This window comes from Ailuropoda melanoleuca, chromosome 1 (assembly GCF_002007445.2).
Source record: "Ailuropoda melanoleuca isolate Jingjing chromosome 1, ASM200744v2, whole genome shotgun sequence".
NCBI classification, from domain to species: domain Eukaryota; kingdom Metazoa; phylum Chordata; class Mammalia; order Carnivora; family Ursidae; genus Ailuropoda; species Ailuropoda melanoleuca.
In genome coordinates this window covers 207,030,253-207,051,849 of record NC_048218.1, presented here as the reverse complement: position 1 = coordinate 207,051,849, position 21,597 = coordinate 207,030,253, and the positions used below count along the sequence as shown (strand labels likewise).

At 51.9% G+C, this 21,597-nt stretch overlaps 1 long non-coding RNA gene across 1 annotated transcript; it reads right to left on the bottom strand.

Moving 5' to 3' along the window:
• Nucleotides 1–4,804: 4,804 nt before the first annotated feature.
• On the bottom strand, nt 4,805–9,854 carry LOC117795397. The gene is made up of 3 exons (XR_004619373.1): nt 9,721–9,854; nt 8,763–8,870; nt 4,805–5,345 (listed from the first exon to the last, which is right to left on the bottom strand). It is a non-coding gene; the product is annotated as an uncharacterized LOC117795397 (long non-coding RNA).
• Nucleotides 9,855–21,597: the final 11,743 nt, after the last annotated feature.

Below are 21,597 nucleotides of genomic sequence, written 5' to 3'. Positions count from 1 at the left end.
ATCAAAATAAAAACTGAGCCACAGAGAGGGTAAGTCATGGAGCAAAGGCCACACAGCTGGTAAGTGGTAGAACCAAGATTTGAACTCAGCTGGTCTAACTCCCAAATCTACTTTTAACCCAGATGCGGAGACTCTGATGGAGTGGATTTTAGGAATATATAAGCCAATAGTAGGAACAGCAAGCCATTGAGGAGAAAGGAAAAGTGAAGGGTTTCCTTGGAGATTCCTTATACCAAAATAATTTCCATATGGAACAAAACTTTGTATGTTATTCAAGTGTTCCCCAACATGGAAAAATATCTTAATCTTGGGGTGTCAACCCTTTGTAAAGGGTGCAAAAATTTGTTTATAAAGGCAAGGTAAACATTCACAGCTTTCTCACCATTGCTGGAAGTTTGCAGGCTTGATGCTCAGAGCGTCAGTGTGGTATCTGGGTAGAGAGGAGCCAGATAGTCTATGAGAAAACGTAGGGAACTATCCAAGGGAGAAATGCGTGTGTCCATGATGGGTGGTCAGGTGAGTGAAGGCAAGACTCCAGAAGGTCGATCTGAGCTGGGCTGGATGTGGGAGTTTTGGCAGCAAGACCAGACTGAAGCCCATTCACTGTCCTGGGTAGGACAGAGGGGCAGGGACGGAGGAGAGAAAGGACATATGTAGAGGGACGTTCCTATGTTCGGGGAAGACCACTGCACCCCCGGCTCCCACCCTGCCTTTTAACGCCTCCTCTTCAGCAGGGCCTTCCTCTGGCGCCTGCACAAAACAGACAGTTTGCACATTACAGGCTTCTTCTCCACAGTGAATACTGTGAATTGACTGGTTCCCTGGGCTGCCTTTCCCGCCGCAACGTAAGCTCCCCGAACAGAGGGGCTCTGTTTGGTCCCACGCTCTTTTCTCAGCATCTAGAACAGCACCTGACACCTGGGGGGCGATCAGCAGCCCCTGTACCTTTGTCCACCCCTGAGTCCGCCCACCGTGCTCTGCTCTCAAGCTTGGGCTCCTGCTACTCCCGAGTGCAGGGCATTGTCCGTGTTCACCGAGAGGTTTTGGCAGCTCGAGTAAGCCTGGCTATCTCAGAAATGGTAAAGGACAGACAAACGACAATTGACCGCATCAGGATAATGGCTTCAGAAACGTAAACATGAACAGAAGCAGATGCCCCCTCTCCACCAAAGGCAGGGAGCTCTGCCAGCAGAGAGGTTTCCCTCTCGCCTTCGCACAAAAGAGAGCTTGCCACTAAAACTGAATTCCTGGCTCCTTGCAGCCCTCCAGCTGCTCCACATTGTCGTGGATGTCTGTCCATCCATCAGGCCTCCTGAGAAGGTTGACGTCAGATCCTACCCCTGCCTCGGTGAGGGAAGAAGCCACCAACCCCCCAGCCTGCAGCTGCTTTCTCTGCTGCCAGCCCCAGCCTGTGGCTTCTCGGAGTGACCTTCCCACAAGCCCTAATGAACACTTTTTTATATTCTGCTTCTCAGGCTCCTATAACCTGTACCTGCAGGGACCGTCACAAATCCTGCTTGGTCCTTCCATGGAGCTCGTTCTTTTCCACCTGCTAGCAGCTCTAGCCGCAGGTGGGAGAGCTTCTCCTGAGCTCAGTGTGTCCATGGTCTTTCTCCAGGATTCCTGCCCTCCACTGGCCAAGAGGCATGCTTGCTCCTGGAATGAACTTCAGCATAAGAATCGCTGGGGAGTCCTGAGGTCCATTCTCCAGGCTGCAGCCAGAGTTCCCCCCCAGGCTGGCCATGGGTGCCTGGGATTGGCCACCTAGGGCCCGGCCCCGCACCCCGTACACGCCCAGGTTGATGGCTTCTAGCTGGTCATGTCTGCAGACATGAGACCTTCCTCGTTCAGGTCCTGTGCCCACGGGAGTCTCAAGCCAATCCCACCACAAGTGTATCCTGTATCTCCTTGTAAAGTGCCATGAATCCTTTGTGGAGCAGGGCAGACGCAACATTCATGCTCCACTTGACAGAGGACTGTAGAACTAAGTGGATTCTCTCACCCAATGAACACTTTGATGTTAGTCTTTATAACTTAGCCCAGATCTCTCACCTCCCCTGACATTTCTTTTTTGGAGCCCAATGTGGGGCTTGAACTCGAGACTGTGAGATCAAGACCTGAGCTGAGATCAACAGATGCTTAATGGACGAGCCACCCAGGTACCCCTCCCCTGACATTTCTAGAAGCATTCCCCTCTCTTTTTGGGATTCAAAATTTTATCTCCCAGCCTCCTTTCCAATCCTTCTGAGAGGAAAGAAGTGTGCATTTTGTTCAAAGGGAGATGTTTCTCTGGGGAGTATTTACATTTCCATCAGAAACAAAGACCTTGTTTTGGCTTAATCCCGAAGAATGATTTTCTGATTGTGAAATTGAGTATCTGAGGGCTGGTGGCTCAGCCTTGGAATAACCACCAGCCTCCAGATAAGTCAGGTCCTGTTTACTTCCTGCTGGCGAAGGCCCTGGAAATTTGACAAGGCGGTTAGGCAGCTCACCTCCGCACCCATATTGACACAATGCGTACGGGGTGCTCATGGGTGACGGCGGGGAGAATGAGGCCTGGTTGCCCTCCCCTTGGACTGATTGGGCGAGGTGGGCCCAGGGAGGAAGCCAGTGGTCTTGAAGCAGGGAAGCCTGTATGCGTACCCTGGACAATCTCTCCTTGCTTCAACAACAAGGACAGTAATTCCTCACCTTTGGGGAAATCTTGAGAGCTGCCTTCAGAACCATCACCTGTTCTTTCAGATGTTTTTAGTGATGGGCAATCTTTGGCTTTGAGGATGGGTTTTCTCACTGTAAAGGGATCTTTTTAGGCAAATTATGTTTTGGCTCCAAAGTACGGATAAAGATACGACAATAGCAACACCGCTTTTCTTATTAGCTATAAATTACTTTCACAAGGTTGGGGGTAGGGAGCACGGACTTACATCTGCAGCAGGACACCAGCTGGTTCCTGCACAGTGAACCCTCGACTCCTTGCTTCGGCCACACGGCTCCTAACTCGCTTCTCTTTGCCCTCTTACACTAGGGACTGTCCTTCTGACGTGAGGTCACCATCCAAGTGAGAGGTTTGGGGATCAGGGTTTCTCTGCTTTAATTCCTAGTGTAGGGCAGAGCATAAAAGCATCTAATAAAGGTTTTTTTCACCTTGGATCCTTCTTCTTTCTTTCCCTTTGAGTCCGACTTGGGGACTCTGAGCAAAGTTAGGGCCGGTGAGGGGCTGGAGGACACTCTGCATAGCCCGAAGAAGCTCTCGGGTTTTGGCACCTGACTTGCTAAAAGCATTAAGTCGCAAACCACGGAGGCATTGATGCTAATATAGTTTTTGTCCCTTTCCCTCACCCCTCAGTGGCTGTCTAACCTGGCACGGTGATATTCAGCATACTTACCAGCCCCAGACCACTGGGGACAGAATGGGGCTCTGGCCTTAGCCCTAGAGACGCCCTTGTCCTGGGCCTTACCTTCGGGGTGTCCGTTTGTGCTGGATGGTGTGGTTGTTGGCAGTCCCAGGAGGGGCAGGGAGGGGTCTGGGGTGTGACTATTCCCTGATACAGAAGCATTTTCCTCTTTTTAACTGGCCTGGAGCATTGCCGGCCAGACATCTGCTTTCCTAACACATCCCACCAACTCTCCTGTTAGCGTCAGGTTTTTCTTTCCCCCTCTGAATGGTTTTGGCTCAGAGACTAGCCTGTGGCCAGCAGTCTCAGTGCAGACATGGGGCGGGGACCAGGGCCCGGGGCCCCTTTTCCCGGCACCCCTGCTGCCAGGTGTTAGTAGGCAGGTGGGCTGCCGCCGCTGTGACCAACTCACTGTCCTCAGCCAGAGGAGACCTGGTTTGTCAGAAGGACCATTCTGACACCTGGGAGCAGGAGAAGCTTCCTGGAAAGTGAATTTTGTTATGGCCTCACTTCCCGCCTCCACACCACCCTCCCAATTTCCCACCTATTATGGTTTACTCCAAAGTTTCTCCTTTTGACAAGTGTCTTCCTGCAAGCCCCCCCACCGGGCCCCCATTAAGAGGAGAGGGATTGTGATAAATGCTGTTGTTTGCCAGGAGTGATGCTAGAACAAAGACTTGAGACCTATGGCCAGCAGCTTCCTCACCCTCACACTGAGTTTGCGTGAGAATCCACGATGGCATCTTGTGGTCTTTCTGGAAGACTAGGGGCAGGGGGCTGAGTGTTCTGTTTTGCGGACTGTCATGTGGTGTCACAGAGGATGGAGCTGAAATGGAGTCTGAAATTGCCGTTGATTGTAGTTCCTGGAGGGACATTAATAGCCTGCAGGCCCACAAAAGACTCTCAAAACCATCACCGAGTGACTCCTCCGGCCACATGAGGAAGGCACCGGGTCTAGCTGCCAATGCCGTGGGCAGCATCAGGTTAGCGGGACAGAGATACGGGCTCATACAGGAAATAAAGTCCAGTTAGCAGGCGAGGGCTCATTGGAGAATCAGGTGAGATAAATAATCTACTTCAGACCCTTTAGGTAGGTCATAAAAGTAGACGCGTTCATTTAATCCTTATATAATAACTTTCGTAGGTTTACCTGTGTCCCCACAGAGAGAGATGTCCCCGTATCTCTGATTGTGACTTTATGGAAATAAAGCCACAGCAGGGAGCGCCTGGGTGGCTCAGTGGTTAAGCGTCTTCCTTTGGCTCTGGGCCTGATCCCAGGGTCCTCGGATCAAGCCCCGCATCGGGCTCCCTGCTCCACTGGGGGCCTGCTTCTTCCTCTCCCACTCCCCCTGCTTGTGTTCCCTCTCTCGCTGGCTGTCTCTCTCTCTCTCTCTCTGGTCAAAGAAATAATTAAAATATTTAAAAAAAAAAAGCCACAACAGATGTAACTAGTTAAAGTTGTCCTAGAGTAGGGCAGGTGCCAAATCAAAATGATTAGTGTTTTATAAGAAGATGGGGACGTCAAGACAGGCACACAGGGTGAAGCCATGTGACGAAGGCGGAGATCGGAGGGTGCATCTAGAGCCGAGGCATGCCAGGGCTTGCCAGCAGCACCGGGGGCTGCAAGAGGCACGGAAGGATCCCCCACAGCTTTCAGAGGGAGAGGGGCCCTGCCGACACCTTGAGTTCAGACTTCTGACCTGCTGACTGTGACGTACTTTGTTGCTGTGACCTTCCACGGGACAGTGATGCCATTTCACAGATAGGAAACAGGTGTTCGTGTCAGGTTTGGCTCGTGATCTTTACCTCACAGGAACACTTTCAGGGAGGGAAGTTGCCACGTGACTCAGATGCCCCCAGTCTGGGGAAGAGGAAGGCCGGTCCTGAGGCCAGTTCCTCATGGCCCGACTTCAGAATCATGGGTGATTTTCAAGAGAGCCATTTCAGTACCTGGGAAGGGAAGGAGAGCGTGTTACCCGGCCGAGGACAGAGTTGGAGATGTCTTCTCTCAAGGCGTGTGGGCTGGAAGGGAAGGCGAGCGAGGGGCGGCAGCGCCCGGTGCCCGTCCACGGCGGGAGATCCTCTGCTTCTCCTGGCCCCTCCCTGCAGCTGAGTTGGGACCACGGTGCTGAGGACGCAGGAGGCCAGCAGCCCAGATCTGGCTCCTCGGGGGGGAGGACAGCTCAGCACCAGCTGCCTCCCTGTGTGGGACCGACCTGAGCAAAAGAAACCTTTTTTATGTCAAACCACCGAGAACCTGGGCTTGTTTCTTGCTGTGGCCTCGCTGATCCTGCTGGCAATGAAGGGGGACTTGTAGCGAATGGACAGATTGGACTTAATGGAAGTTTTAGAGTGGCCTGTTTACTTCAAGAAAGGAGAGATGAACACATTTACGGGCCGAGAGGCAAGGAGCTGATGGGGGGACTCCTGAAACACACGGACGGGTGGTGAGGGGCAGGGACACGAGCCTGTGTCCATCTCTGGTGTTGGCTTCTGTTCTCCATTAGACTGCTGGGTTTTTGTGCTGGGGACACCTGTTTGTCCTCATGGCTCCGACAGGGCTGTCTGTCCCCCCAGAGCTGCCATCATGCCGTGTCAGCCATCTGGGCCCCTCTGGGTTGTTCAGGGATTTGCACCGCTGGTGTGTGGACATCCCGTTTGCACCACGAAGCACATTCCTCAGATGGCATGGGCTCCGTGCCTTTCCTGCTGCCGCCACAGTGTTTAGCAGTGCGCGCTTCGCGCAGACTCAAGTTCAAGTCTGCACGCAGAGCCCGCATCTGCCTCACGGCACCCCTGCAAGGCAGCTGCTTATCCCTGACACAAGGGCCTTGTTCAGGGTCACAAAGCTCAGGGCTGGTGTTGGTGCATGTGAGCTGGTCTGCCCCGAATGCAGCGGGTGCTAAGCAAAGTTCGACTGCTCCCTTTCCTGAGGACTCCTGGATTTGGCTCCTAAGCAGAACCAATCGCCCCTCTGACCTCACTGAATTAACTCTGCGTCTCAGTGGTGGCTCCTCTGTGGGACCCTGAGGAGCTACCATACAGTCTCTCCTCGGCCTGTTTGGTCCTGACACATACGTATGTATTGTAGAGTGTGTGCACACATCTGTGTAAATACCGTCAGATAGCTAAGCCCCCTTCACACATTAGGCACAGTCTTAGAAATGTTTTCCGCCTCTACTGAGATCATCTCTAGCTCTGGAGACGGAGACAGGTGGCCACGCTGCTCTTGGCTGCTGTGTGCAGCCCCTTCCTCCTATCTTTTCTACCCCTTGGCCCTTCCTTCTCCAAAGTTCCAGTGCATGGTTTCGTCCCTACCAGGTGTTGGCAGACTGATAACCCATCTGACAGCTGCTCCCCCTGTCTTCATAACAGAGCCTGGTTTTATTAAGGGTCCAGCGAAGGACTTATTGGGCTAGATCTGTTGGAATTATCCCTTTCCCATTTGGGGAAGTGCCTGGCTTTGGGGTCACTGGCCTTGAGGGGAACCAGGGACCTATGTCTTGCCAAGAAAATGTAAGGAGAACTCTGTGAGGTATCAAAGGAAAGGCACCTCCCCTAACAAAAAGAGATATGTGAGGACTAACTCCCTCCCTTACTGGGACTATGGTGTGAGGACGTGGTTTCCTTGTGACCATGGCCAACATGCAAGATGGCGGAACAGGAAGGTGGGAGTGTACTCCTCAGGGTGGTGTGCATCACTGAGCTCAGTATTCTAGGTAATAGCCATCTTTGTAGTTTAGTCTCTTCTAAGTTATATATTTCTATTATATGCCATTAAAGGATCCTGGCTGATACCCGTCTCTTTGGTGACAGAGGTGAGATTCATCCAGACTGAGCAACCAAAGCAAAGCTGGTGGAGCTAATTGGGAATATTCCAGATGGAGGGCTGGGGAAGGGAGGAGAATTGGAGCACAGACAGCCTTTAGTTTTTACCCTGTCTATGAAGAAAAACAGAGCAGGGTTCAAGGGCCAATGGGGGTGGGTGCTGTTTTGTGTAGGATGGTGAGGGAAGGAGCAGTCCCATAGGGAGACCATGACCGAGCCAGCAAAGGGCTGTGCAGAGGTCTTAAGGCAGAGGGAACGAGAGGGAACGCTCAGTGCAGATTAGCAAAAGCCTCATTATATACGTCTGTTGCCAGCGTTTTTCCTCCCAAACTTACCCTCAATGAAGTCAATAAGCAAGTGAGCACCCTTCTCAGGCCAACTTTTGGCAAGGTCTGATTGTTAGGTCTGAGTTCCGCCTTCTGTAAATTCACTTTTTCTACATGTCACTCCTTCCACTACTTCCTTTAAAAAGAAAAGTTTCGTTTTGAAAAGTTCCTAAGTAGTGATTGATGCCTGGAGAGGCTCTCAGGGGCTGGCCACCTGCACTGTAGCCAAAGTCCCAGGGAAGCTGGTCTACCTGGAACCACAGCAGAATGAAGGCTGTCCGTATTAAATCTCTCCCACATTCAAGACAAGATGGGGTTAATGCGTGCCCTCCTTTTGCCTCTATATCCTGAATGCACCCTTGAACCTGATATTCCATAGAAAAATGTGGGGGCGTTTTTTCTGGCTTTATGGCCAAGTGACCACTAGGGGGCAATAGAGCCCCGCGAGCTGAGCCTTCTGCCCCTGCAGGTTGGCCTTGCCCCTCTAGAGGACTGGGGCGGACCGGCTGTCCCTGCCTGGTTTTTCTAGCTTGGAATGTTCACCTTCAGATGCACTCCCCAAACAGAAGAAAGCTGATGTTACCGAGCAGACAGGTGCACCTCACACCTGACCAGTCCTGCCAGGGCTTTTAAAAGTGGGGGGCAGGGGGGTGTCTTCTCACCTTGCCTACATCTGTTCAATCAGTATTTAATGAGAACCTGCCAGACACTGGGGACACAGCCAGGAACAAGTAAGTTCCTGCCCTCGTGGGGATTACCTTCAGGGAGGAGAGAGGATGAGCCGTATGTATTGTGTGTACAGAAATGTTGCATGGTACCGAGAATAACAGGGGTAAAGCGGTAAGGGTTGGAGGGTGCTGCCGTATGCCGGACCGTGGGATATGGAGGCTCTGAGCCGGAGTGGGATGGAGCCAGGGAGCGGAGCAACCAGGCAGATGTGTGGGCAGCCGAGCCTAGCAGAGGGAGGAACAGTGCAAATGCTCTGAGCAGGGGCAACCGCTAGTTGGAATGGCTAGAACTGAGTGGGGAGGGGGAGGGCGGGGAGGTCAGAGAGGTGGGTGGGGCCTTGCAGGCCAGGCCCGGATTCCGGGTCTTCACGGAGGGATCTGATCGCTGGAATAGACCTGGAGATAAGTTCTCGTGCAATAAGTTCTCGTGCGCTCCTGCCTCCTTTGAGACCTCCTGGGGCCCTGCCACCTCCAGAAAGCCTTACCTGATTATGCTTGCCTCGAGCAGTCTGCCGGAGCTCTGAAACATAAGTGTTATTCTCAGTATCTGCACAGTCTGTGTTCCCTTGTGATATGCTTCTGTTACCTCCTGTCTGTGGGGAAAGCGTGTGTTTAATTTTTCATGTGCTTGCCTCTTACTTCCCCATGCTCTTCCAGTGCCCCCCCCGCCCCCAGCCCAGTGCCACTTAGAACCTTAAGCAACACAGCCCCCAGGCCTCTGACTGTTGCCCTCCGCGAGGAGAGCGCAGGGATCTGGGCTGAGGCAGGATGAAGGCTATTGTAACCTGCAGGGACAGGGCTGGCCCTTATCACACCATAAAGTGACAAAGCCATTTTGGGGACTCTGGAGCTCCCTTTTCTGTCTTCTTCCTCTTGTGGGCTCCCGGCTCTGAGAGCTGCAGTGCCTTATCCTTTCCCCCCCGCCTCAGACCAAAACTAACTTTGGGAAGGGTCTGACCAAGGTGTTCAAACAAGGTGTGTATTATAGAAGTTAAAGTTCACATATTTCAGGGGTTGTTGACACATTTAGCGTATAACTGGGGGAATTTGTAGCACCAAAACCAGACATTTTTGGAAGCAGTTGTCTTCCCAGAACCCTACAATTGTGCAGGGATGGCTCTCGGTGGTTCAGATAGGGTGGCATTTTGCCAGCCCCCTCCCCCCCCCGAGCCAAGAAATGGTATCTTGTCCTACATGGGCAGCCGTTCACACCAAGGGACCACTACTGACAGAAGTCAGCCCCACCGGGCACTGGAACGTTATCTTTGTCATACTAGAAAAAAAGCATTAAAAATCGCTGACCAGGACAGCCACCTACTCTGATTACACTGACGGCTATTCAAGGTCACGACCATGATTATCTGCAGGGCAGGCTAAGAGGAAAAGGTGGATGACAGACCCTGGCACCCAGGGAGTTTGCACCAGCCTGGGGGAGGAACTTACAGTTCGGGGCATGACGATGAGGCCAGCAGCTTCATTAGAGCGTGGTGTGGGATGTCTTTGACTGAGACCCCCAGCAAGAGACACTTTTTATGTAGTAATCCAGCACATGCCTACGTACGACTGAAAACCATTTCTCAGGAAACAGTACTGACCCTGGCCCATGTGTTCTGTTTTCAGTGCAATGCTGATTTGTTCTAAAAGCATGCTTTCTCTGCCCCACACAGCTGGTTTCACGGTGGGCGGGGCTGGGGGGTGCACTTTGGAAAATACCACCGTAGATGGTCATAACCCACAGGATGGGTGTGGAATGCCTGCGAAGGGAGTCTGGCTGGGAACCTCTAGGGCACAGAGAATCAGTGGGTTGGAAGGAAGCGCTGGGGTTTTGCCAGAGATGGGCAATGCTAGGCATTCGAACTTTCTGTTTCTAAGACCGGCTCACTGCTGTGACCGAGGTCACGGGTACTCTGAACACCCAAAATAAATTTAATTTTCTGTTCGTACTTAGATTGAAACACCGAAATCCCGCCACGGGTGACTGTCATCCTGGAGTAGGTTAGTTACATCTCAGTGCTTTAAACCAGCTCCTTGTCTGTGGCTCTGTGTAGAAGGATGCCATGACAGCCGCTTGAAACTCACACGAACGTCCCAGAGAAGTTTGTTTAACTTGGAAAACTTCTGGTCCTTTCACACCATGTCTGTCTTGGATCACAGACAGCTCCTCCTTTCTCTCCTGGCAACTCGAGTTTATTTTTCAAATAAAAGTTTGTTTTCCCGTAAAATGCCAGAGGTTTTGTACTGTGTGCAGAGGAATGAACTTTAATTTAGAGCCTCAAGCCTCTGATTCACATGCCAAGGGCACCCCGGTGCCGAGGAGCTCCCTGCCCAGGCTCGCCCTCGGAGCCGGCCAGCCCCAGGCGGCCTGCCAGCCTGTGAGCGCCAGTAGCCTGATGCACCCACGCGTGGAGGGCTCCGAGACAGTGACTGGCGTCCCCCACCCCTTGGGTCTGGACCTCAAGGCTGGTTTCTGTGCAGAACGTCTGTGCTGACCATTTTCAGGAATCTGTTCATGTTACATGTCAGTCAGGGTCCCGGTGTATCTAAAACAGCCAGAACTTCATGGCTGTGTGGTGGTAAAGGTGAGGGAGTTGCTGAAAAGCCAAGCGAGGGTCAGGAAGGCAAACCAGAGACTGGTAAAAAGCCCATGCCTTCCTGCGTAGGAGAGGCGAAGCGGGGAGGGCAGCACGGGGCAGGGTGTGCAGGCATGACCTGTGGGAGCTAGGACCGGGCGCCGGCGGGCATGCAGCCACAGCCAGAGACCCCACCCAGGGCCTCTCTCTTGCCCTAGCTGGGAGCTAGCCGAGAAGGGAGCCTGGGCCGCACGGCTGCAGGGGCAGCTCGCTGTGTGCCCTGCGGACGGAGCAGGGGACCCGCTAGGAGAGCAGGTGAGGACCAACAGCAAGGTGCCGGCCTCCGGGCAACTGCACGCCCTGGGTGCCGATGCGTCCAGGTGCATCCCCGAGTGCTGCGGTGACAGGAAGCCGAGAAGTTCTCAGGGAAACTTCTGTGGCACCCTCCACTGAAAGGAGTCAGCTCTAGGATGTCCTTGATAGGTGGTCCGGCCGCCGCTCCTTGTGTGCGGATCCCTGTGTTTGCTGATTGCTCTCAGGGCGTCATTTGCGGGCCTGGTTTTGCACCTCGCTCTCAGAGGAGGTCCAGGGACCTGTGCAGCCAGTGTCCATGCTGCAGCAGCGAGAGGCCTGGGGAGGGGGGCCTCGGTCAGCAATCTGCAGCCTTTCCTAGACACTGAGGGTACGTGGCGAGCAGGGAAATTTTGCCCCACGACATGCTGGAAGGGGCCCTAAAACTCTCCCTTCCCAGCCACGCTGTAGGACGGGCAGACGCTGGCTTCTCCCCACCCTGACCCCAGCCAGATGGTGCTCCCCTTCTTCACACTCTCCCAAATTCCAGCTGCCTCTCTCGCCCCTGCCTCTCGCCTCTGGAACCTGACTTTCTTTTCTTCCACACATTTTCTTCTCATACACAGCAGCTTGTCTTTTGGACTCTTCATCTGTGTGGCCCTTCTCCTTCCCAGGATGGACACAGGGAAGGGCCCAGAGGCTGAGCAGTGCACACGGGGGCCTCATCACGGGGTTAGGCAGTCGGGTGGGCAGGCTGCTCCCGACACAGGCGGAGATACCAAGGACTGTCCCTCTGCTGCTCCGGTAGCCCCCTCCTGCCTAGGAGGCCCCAAGCGGCCTCTTGGCATATGTGGGTGACATCTACATACATTACAAATGCAAAAGAATGTAAACTCAGCCATTAAAACCAGTGGTGTGAATGTGGGAGTGAGTACCGGGCAGGGTCTGGAGGGACCTCGGACCCGGTGGGGCCCCTCTGGCTGCTGGGAAGATGGTGGAAGGAGAGGGTCTTCTCAAACTGGGGCCGGCAAATGTTTTCTATACAAGGCCAGATGGTAAATATTTTAGGCTTTGTGAGCCACCTGGTGTCTCTTGCAGATACTCAGCCACAGACAAAATGTAAACTGCATTCTGATAAATCTTTATATATAAAAGCAGGAGGCCAGCAGGATTGGGTCCCCCTGTTTTAAAACATAAATCTGATCATCTTATCCCCTTTTCACCCCCCCCCATTCCTCCCCACCACAGTCGAGTGGAAATCTGAAGTCTCACTGCATCCTCCACACCCTGGCCCTTGTCTGGCTCTGACCCCATCTCGCTGCGTGCCCGCCTGGCCAGTGATGGACACCATGCTGTGTCTCCCAGATTCCCCTTCAAGAGTGAGGGACTCAGTCCCCGAGCTGCAGGCTGTGCTGATGGCACAGGGCCACCAGACACAGGGTCCTGCCCTTCCTGAGCTGGCCTGCTCCTGATGGCTGGTCAGCATGGGAGTGTCCCCTTGCTTCACTCAGGACAGCTCTGAGGGGTCATCCCGGATCTGGAACTCTCTGTAGGGGCCACACCAGGTCTGCATTGCCCCTTAGTTTCATCGGGGGCCCAACCCTGCCTCCTTCCTTTCCTTGTCGTGGGTGTTAATCCCAAAATACACTTCCTACATGCCAGTTCTCATCTTGGGGCTGCCTCTCAGGGCACCTGCAACACCTCTTCTTCTAGTCAGGTGCAGGTGTCGGCCCTCGCCTCAGCTCTCTGCCCCCAGGTCCCGCAATCAGAGTGGCCATGGGAGTGAATGAAGGAGGGGTAGGAGTGGATGAACACATCAGTGGACCAGCGAGGCCTGAAGGACTGGTAGGCCCTGATGAGGTCCCGTGAGGTGGGAGAAGGCAGCGGGGGCTGTGAGCCAGGGCTGGGCTCTCCCTCAGGGCTGCTGCGGGCAGACGTACCAAACGCTGCCAGATGGCAGAGTTGCACGAGCTTTACCCTGTGCCTGGCTGAGTGAGATTTTCCTTGGCTTTCCTGTGCTCCTGAGGGCTGCGGCGCGTCGTCAGACCTCCCCTGAGCCGCCCGGGCTCACCCGCCGCTGCTGGAGCCTTCTGGATCCGGGCAGCTGGTGAGACTGAATCCTGGGGCCGAGCCGACTTCAGAAAAACGTGACTCATCTCGCCTACCCACAAAGAAAGGAAAAGTATGTGTGGCATCCAAGTTTCCTGAAAAGTTCAGCCAACACATTGCAGAGCTATGTGGCGGCCTGGCACCCAGTGTGGGTCCCCCGGGAGAGCGCCCTCTGCTGGCTATCATGCAGGTGTCCCTGAAAGGTGTCCGCGTGGGCGCCAGCCCGGGCGGGGCTGCGGGGGCATTATCATAATGCGCAGTGGTTATTTGAGACAAGCCAAGGGGAAATTTCCAGAAGAATCTCCTTTCCCTCAGAGAACTGTAGAGCTCTCCAGTGCTCTAAGGGCCGGCTTGGGCGATTGTGGGACAGAGTGGAAGTAGATTCTAATGAACCCTGCATTCTGGCCCTGCTGCTTTATTTCTGAATTCCTTTTTAAAAATAGCATTTCATTTTGGCAATTTCAGGCTAACAGGAAAGTTGCAAAAATAGTACAAAGAATGCTCATATACCCTTCATCCTGATTCCCCAGCGTTGCCATATTCGCGCATTGGCTCATATCCCCCTCTCTGAATACATAAATATTTGTGTGTTTATATAAAATCTGAACCATCAGGAATCAGTCGCAGCCTAATGTCCTTTTACCCCTAAATACTTCAGTGTGTATTTCATAAAAACAAGCACGTTCTCCAAAGTGGAGTTTAATGCTCAAAATCAGGAAATGAACATTCATCTGATAGTATTCGCTGAACTACAGGCTTTATTCACCATTCACAGATGATCTCAATAGCATCATATTTTGGGAGAGGAAAGGCCCAATCAGGCATTGCATGTGATTCTCCTTTCTCCCGAGACTATCTTAGTCCGGAACAGCCCTCAGTCTTGTTTCTCATGATCTCAACGTCTTCCAAGACCCCAGGCTCGTTCTTGTGCAGAGTCTGCTATGTTCAGGGTTTGCCTGACGCATCCTTACAATTAGATTCGGCTTTGCCGGGCGGGCAGCAGTGCCGCACGTCTCATGCCCTGTCCTGGCGTCACAGTGGGAAGCATGTAATGTCACTCGGACCCACTCCCAGTGATGCAGACTGATCACTTGGTTAAGGGAAGCATCTGCCATGTGAGGTCCTAGCAAAATTACTCTTTTCCCTTTGTAAGCAATACTACTTTGGAGTTATGTAAATATCTTCTTTCTCATCAAACGTTCACTTGCTAGATTTAGCATCCATTGATGAGTCCTGCCTGAGTTATTACTGTGGTGGTTGCCAGAAGGTGATTTTCTGATTTTATCACGAATTCTATATTGACTGGTTGAAATTCTACTAAGGAAGGAAATTTCCTGCCCTGTGTATGTATGTACGTACATATGTATGTACGTACATATGTATGTACTCACCGATTCCTGTTTTCTTCAGTGGTTTGGTTTGTCCTGATCATATTGTGATGTTCAAGTTGTCCTAGACTTGGCCAGCAGGAGCCTCTCAGGCTGGTCCCTGTTTCCTGGAACTGTCCCCATTGCCATGTCAGAAACAGACCTTAATTTCTGGTAAAGTCTTCCAGGGGCACCTGGGTGGCTCAGTCAGTTAAGCACCTGCCTTCGGCTCAGGTCATGATCCCAGGGTCCTGGGATTGAGCCCTGTGTTGGGCTCCCTGCTTACTGCAGAGCCTGCTTCTCCCTTTCCCTCTGCCCCTCCCCCCCCATGCTCTTTTGCTTGCTTGCTCTCTCTTGCTCTATCTCAAATAAATACAATCTTTAAAATTAAAAAAAAAAAAAAGTCTTGCAGCCTCATCTTATCCTTTCCATGCCCTGGCCTGGAATCAGCCATTTCTCCAAAGAGCCCTGCTACTTTTACTGGCCAATAGTATCTAGAAGTAGGATCCGGGTGCCACGTGTGCTCATGGCTACTGAGGCACCACGGCATTCAGGTGCTCTCAGTAGACACACTGGAAATATGCTTGCATCTAGGAGAGTAGCTGGGTGCAACAAAATAGGTATGTCCACACAGTGGAGTACTCTGCGGCTCTGAAAAAATATGAAGATGATACCTCTGAGCTAATATGGCAACAGACATGAACAGACCATTCTCAAGAAACGTGGAAATGGCCCTTGGACCGTAGATAAAAGCACTTAGACATCAATAGAAAGCCTTTTCCTAAATCTGTATTGTAGAGGAACTCACGTACATTTTCCTCTACTATCTGCATGGTCTAATTTAACTCTTTTTTGTGTGGTAAGATACAACATATCATTTACCATCTTAACCATTGTATTGTTTTGTATTGTGTTTTAGAGGTGCAGGGGCGGAGGGAGAGGGAGAGAGAATCCTAAGCAGACTCCCCGCTGAGTGCAGAGCCCGACGTGGGGCTTGATCGCATGCCCCTGAGATTGTGACCTGAGCGAAAACCAAGAGTCAGACGCCCCGCCGGCAGGGCCGGCGCCCCTTCTTCACTGTTCTAAAGTGTGCAGCTCAGACGCGTTAAGTACGTTCCCATGGTTGTGCTTCCTTCACCATCATCCAGTTTCAGGACTTTCTCATCACCCGAAATGGAAACCTGATACCACTTCTCCCCACTCCCCTTCACCCAGCTCCCGTAACACTGATCGATTTTCTCTTTGGATTTGCCTCTTCTGGACGCTTCACATAAATAGAATCATGCAAAATGTAGCCTTTTGTGTCTGGCTTTTTTCACTCAGTGTACTGTCTTGTGGTTCATCCACGTTATAGCCGCTGTCAGTGTTTCATTCTTTTTATGGAGGAACATTATTCCTTGTACAGACAGACTACATGTTGTTTGTCCATCCATCTGTTGGACGTTTGAGTTGTTTCCACCTTTTGGCTACCGTGAACAATGCTGCTGTGAACATCGACATCCAAGTCTGTGTTTGAACACCTGTCTTCAGTTCTTTTGGGTAGATACCTCGGCATGGAGTTTCTGGGTCCTAGGGTAATTCAGTGTGTAACTCAAAGAGGAATGGCCAAGCTGTCTTCCACAGTGGGTGTGCCATTTTGCATTCCCACCAGCACCGTCTGAGACGTGCAGTTCCTCCACCCCCATTCCGACACCTGCAACTTCTCACTTGTTCCCATTGCCCTCCTAGTGGATGCCAGGTGCTATCTGACTGTGGTTTCAACCTGCCCTTCCCTCAGGACATCAGCCATCTTCCCATGCACTCATTGGCCATTTGCGTATCTTCTCTGGGCAAATGTCTGTTCACTTTTCCATTGGGTTGTCTTTTTGTTGCTGAATTGTAGAAGTTCTTGCTACATTCCAGATGCTAGACACTTACACGTGCTGTGCGGATTTCTTCTCCCTTTCTGCGGGCTGCTTTTTTCCCTCTTAATCATGTCCCTCGCGGTACAAGAACTTTTATTTTTGATGACCGCAAGGCCTTGAAGACCAAAAATACCTTAACTTGTTGCTCCTTAGTCCTTGGCCCGTGTGGATGCTTAGACTTGTTGAAATGAATGGGTGGGGGGTGCCAGTGACCACAGCTCATTGACTCTGGAGACACCAGGACAGGCTGATGGACGAGGGGACTGCCTCATTGTCACCAGTCATGACAGGCTGGCTCAGGGTCTGACCATCCCCTCAAAGCCTCCAGTGAGGGGAGAGCGAAGACAGCAGATTCTCTGGAGCATTGTTTCTGAGTGTCACCCTCTGACCGTCGAGGAGGCCCTTGCTTGACTGCAGTGGGTCTAGTTTCTTTCCAGTGTTTCCTCCCGGTGGGGACATTGGAAGGGCACACTGCTCTGGGAGGAGAACCCTCCACGTTCCTCCTCGCGCTCTGATCCTGCAGGGACCCTTGCTTGGCCAGCCCCAAGCCACCTGAAGGGCAGGAAGCTTTACACAGGTGAATTAGCACGTTCTCACGGCAGGAGGGTTGGGATAATGTTCCGCGCTAATCTTCCACCCCTGGGCCAGAGATAAGAGATAAAAGCCAGATACCAGCATGGATGCCAGGAGATGCTCTTTCTTCATGCGGCTGCTTACAACAGGGTTTCCCAACATTTTTCTTTTCCTTTTTTAACCTTTGCCGAAGCAACGTACTGAGAATGCGCCTCGCTGATTTTTCCTGCTGTAAATACTGATTCTCATTTATGAGATTTTTTTTGTATTTTATTTTGTTCTCTCCTCTTTACATTTTAGTTTTCAGTAAAGTGGTTCAGTCACATGATTGGAAAAAGAAAAAAAAATTCTCCATGATAGATATTGAAAGGCAATAATCCCTTTCCCCACTCCACCAAAACCTAAAAGGAACCTTTTATTTTTTTTACTTTTTTTTTTAAAAGATTTTATTTATTTATTCGACAGAGATAGAGACAGCGAGCGAGAGAGGGAACACAAGCAGGGGGAGTGGGAGAGGAAGAAGCAGGCTCATAGTGGAGGAGCCTGATGTGGGGCTCGATCCCATAACGCCGGGATCACGCCCTGAGCTAAAGGCAGACGCTTAACTGCTGTGCCACCCAGGTGCCCCTAAAAGGAACCTTTTAAAATCGGGTGCATATTCAGCTGTTTTACGGCTTATCAATGTTGCAGCTTGTGTGTTGTCTTATTATGATCGATGATGAATACTCACTCCCCACATCTTCAGTTTCCTGTCTGCTTTCCTTTTTTAATCAGCCTTTTCTTCTTATCACCCCCCCAAAGAGCCTTCTTAGATATTTGTTTCTAATCACCCCCTTGCAATTTTAGCAGAACAGATATACTGTATATTATTTATGTACTATGTGTCTGTTTGTGCTTTATATATAAAAAAAATATGTCCCCCTCCCCAAGAGCCATTTTCACCCCATTAGGGGCAGTATCGCCCCTCCCCCCCCCGAGAATTATAACGTAATTGGAAAAGAAGTCGAGTTGAGTAATGTCAGTGACTACGGTAACATCTGACTAGTTTGGGATAAAGGCCAATCCGAATTAGCCAACGATCTGAACTACGGAATACCGTTTTTATATTTTGTCAATATCAAGAAGTGAGCCAGCCACCCAAGTTAACTGTCTAGATATTTGAAACTTAAAACCATTAAGCACCAAGGGGCGCCTGGGTGGCACAGCGGTTAAGCGTCTGCCTTCGGCTCAGGGCGTGATCCCGGTGTTATGGGATCGAGCCCCACATCAGGCTCCTCTGCTGTGAGCCTGCTTCTTCCTCTCCCACTCCCCCTGCTTGTGTTCCCTCTCTCGCTGGCTGTCTCTATCTCTGTCAAATAAATAAATAAAATCTTTAAAAAAAAAAAACAAAAAAAAAACAAAAAACCATTAAGCACCAAAACATGTATTTTTTAAGTGTTTGATGCTCTATACACTTTGCAGTTTTCTTCTTCAAAAGATAAGAACTATAACTTCACTCTTTACAGACGATTTACTGTCCTTGCCGGATTGCCCTGTGGTGCAGCCCGGTGTAGCCAACCAGCCAGCGCTGAGAAACAGGGACTGGGTTGGGTATCGTCAGGGCTTCTGACTCTCATCCTCCCCGGCTCCTTCCTCGGGCCAGCGACATGCTCTGCGGCAGTGTTCTCGCCGGGTAGCACCCACCCCGCCCTCGCAACGCGCTGCTAAGAACCGTGTTCTTTGTGCGTGTGGTTAAAAAGAGTAAATTATTAGTAGAAAAGTGCCTTGGTTCCTCATTGAAGAAATAAAATGCTTGGGCTGTGAGTGTTTTGGCTGATGAGCAGGGCTTTGTCCAATTACTTCTGACTTCTGGGTGGAGATCAGGAGCAGGAACGGCACACGGGCTGCTCCTACTCAGGCCCTGGCGCCTGCCTGGCCAGCCAGGCTTGCGGATCCAACACCCTCCCCCGAGACGCGGAGCCCAGGCAGCCAGCCCTGGGCCGGCGCCCAAGGAGGCGCCTTTTCGGTAACGCAGGCTTTGCTGTGGCTTTCCCCACCGTGTCCTTGAGGCACTCGGAGTCCGAGCCAGGAGGATCTTCAGGCCGCGTCAAGGCTGAGACGATGCTGTCCACCTGTAAAATGCTCTGCAGCTTTCAAGATATTTTTGCTGTTTTATCTCATTTGGTTCCCTCAAAACTTCCGTGGAATGAATGGGCTCAAGTTGTACTGTGATCTCTTTTATGGGAGAAAGGTGGAAAAATAAACTAAATGGCTCCAAATCATTCTGGTGGGTGAGCCTATGTGCTTTGTTTGCCCCAAGTGTTTCAAACCTTCCTGTTTATCATTTTGTTTTATGATATATTTCACTGTGCAGAAGAAACAGATTAAAGGCAAACTTCAGCTCAGATTTTAAAGTTTAAACCCGTAGCTTCCAAATGTTGGAAGTGGAAAAGTAGCTGGGGCCTCCTTGAGGAGCCCCGGATTCTGAAAGAGGGAAACCATGCTTGGCTGCCCAGGAGGCGAAGGCCTAGGTGGCCACACTCTGTGGGAGTCGATGAGGTCTTAACCCTTGCCAAGGATTTTTGCACATTCCTTTACCACTTTGGCCTTTCCAAGACATAACTTAGAGGAGGAATTAAATGGAAAATCCAGATGCTCGGCCTCCAGAATCTTTGGAATCTAGTTTTTGAAAGCCCCTGCTTTTCAACCCCTGAGCCCAGGGTTCACCCTGGATCGTCTGAGTGCTGGGGTTAGGAGGCAGTTCTGGTCTCTGGCACCTGTGGAGCTCTTGGCCTGGAAGAGAGACCCCCAGGGCCTGCAAGGGCCATGAGGAGGGATTAAGTAAGGCCCCCACCAGGGGGCCCCCTAGGGCGCATGGGATGCCCCATGGAATTTTTAAAGACCATCTAGGGATTCATACTTTTCAGTGTTGCCCTTGGGCGTGCCAAAAATAATTATTGCCCTCGTTTTTCACTCTTCCTGAACACTTCTGTGTTTTTAAAGATGATACCTCCACTGTCGCTGGGTTTAGATGTCACTGGTGTGAGCTGAACTCTTCAGGCTGAGGTGGTTTGTCTTTGCCAAAAAAATCACCCTCTTGTCACTCAAACTGGAGCGTCTAAACTCCAGCTCGTGGGGGAGCTGTGAGTGACCGTGAGCATGCTGCAGTGACGCGTGAGTGGGCACAGGTGCCTGGGTCAGGGTGGGGGCATGTCACTCTCCGGAGCCTTGGCCGCACAAACAGCTCTGGGAAGGGACACGGAAGGCCCCGATGCGGTGACATGGCAGTCTCACTCAGAGTCAAGTGCCGCGGTGACCTTTAGAACTTTCCATGAAATATGACACAGTCTTTTGCAACCAGCGGGACAGCGCTAGCAACTGTGTGCTAACGGGCTCCCGCGCTGAGGGCACCCGCTCCCCTCTTAACACAATGGGGTTTTGTTGGGCTCACAGACTTTCAGGGATCTGCGTGCTTTTCAGGTACTGTCACATGATCCTCAGAGGTTTTCGGAGTCAATTTTCAGTCCAAGTGTCTTTATTTACTCTTCCCACACCCCGACAGAGATGAGGCAACCCAAGGTCCTAAATGACACTGGATGCGGGAGCTAGTGACCCTGTGTCTAACCCCAGCCCTAGCCCTGGACTCCCCTGGGATCCCTGGGCAAGTCAGTTTGCTTCTCTGAGCCTCTGTTTCTTTTTATTAATTAAACGGAATCTTAAGGGCTGGCCTCCGACCTCCCTGCATGGTGGGGAAACCCCAAGGAAAAGTCTGTATCCTCTGTTCAAGCAGAAGGCGTCCCTAAGGGGGTGGGTCCCCCGATGGCAGCCAGGCCCCGCCCTGCGGCTGCCGCTGTCTGCACCTGGGCCTGCTCCGCAGCCCTGCAGCCCCCAGTGCGAGGGCATGCTTGAGGGGTGCAGCTGGGCTGTGAGAACCCATCCCGAAGGCGTGAAGGGCCTTAGTGAGGATGGCCTGTGGAGTCTCCGGTGCTCCGCTCTCGTCCTGGCCCCTCGTGACCATCTGGCGAATCGTTCACAGCCACACATAACACAATACACGAGTGTGTTCAGTGGTAAAGTTTGGGGCCTTGAAAAAATTTTATTTTAATATAATTGGAAATCCAGTGGGAGGGTGGGCGTCAGGGGGATTGCTCCTGAGAGTCATCCCTGGACCTCCCCGCCTGAGCTTCCGAGAGAGGAGGATGGGATGGTCTCCATGACCTGTGTGGTCCCATGAGGACCCCCTCAGCTGTAGGGCCCCCTGCTGCTGCTGTACAGGGGTGCGGTGATGAGGGGAGGGTGGCATCAACCGTGGGGTCTACCGCAGAGAGGGGACAAGTCCTGGTTGGAGCCATGACCACAAGCCTGAAATGGTACCAAGTTATGGGGACAACAGATGCCTTATGTCTTAGCTCTTTCCCCCGGGCTGTGGGAACAAGGCCTCCCAGATCACCAGCGGAGAACTTCCAGTGATTGCCCTGGATTACCTGCCTTTTGGGGCCACCAAAATGTGAGGGAGCGCTGCCCTGC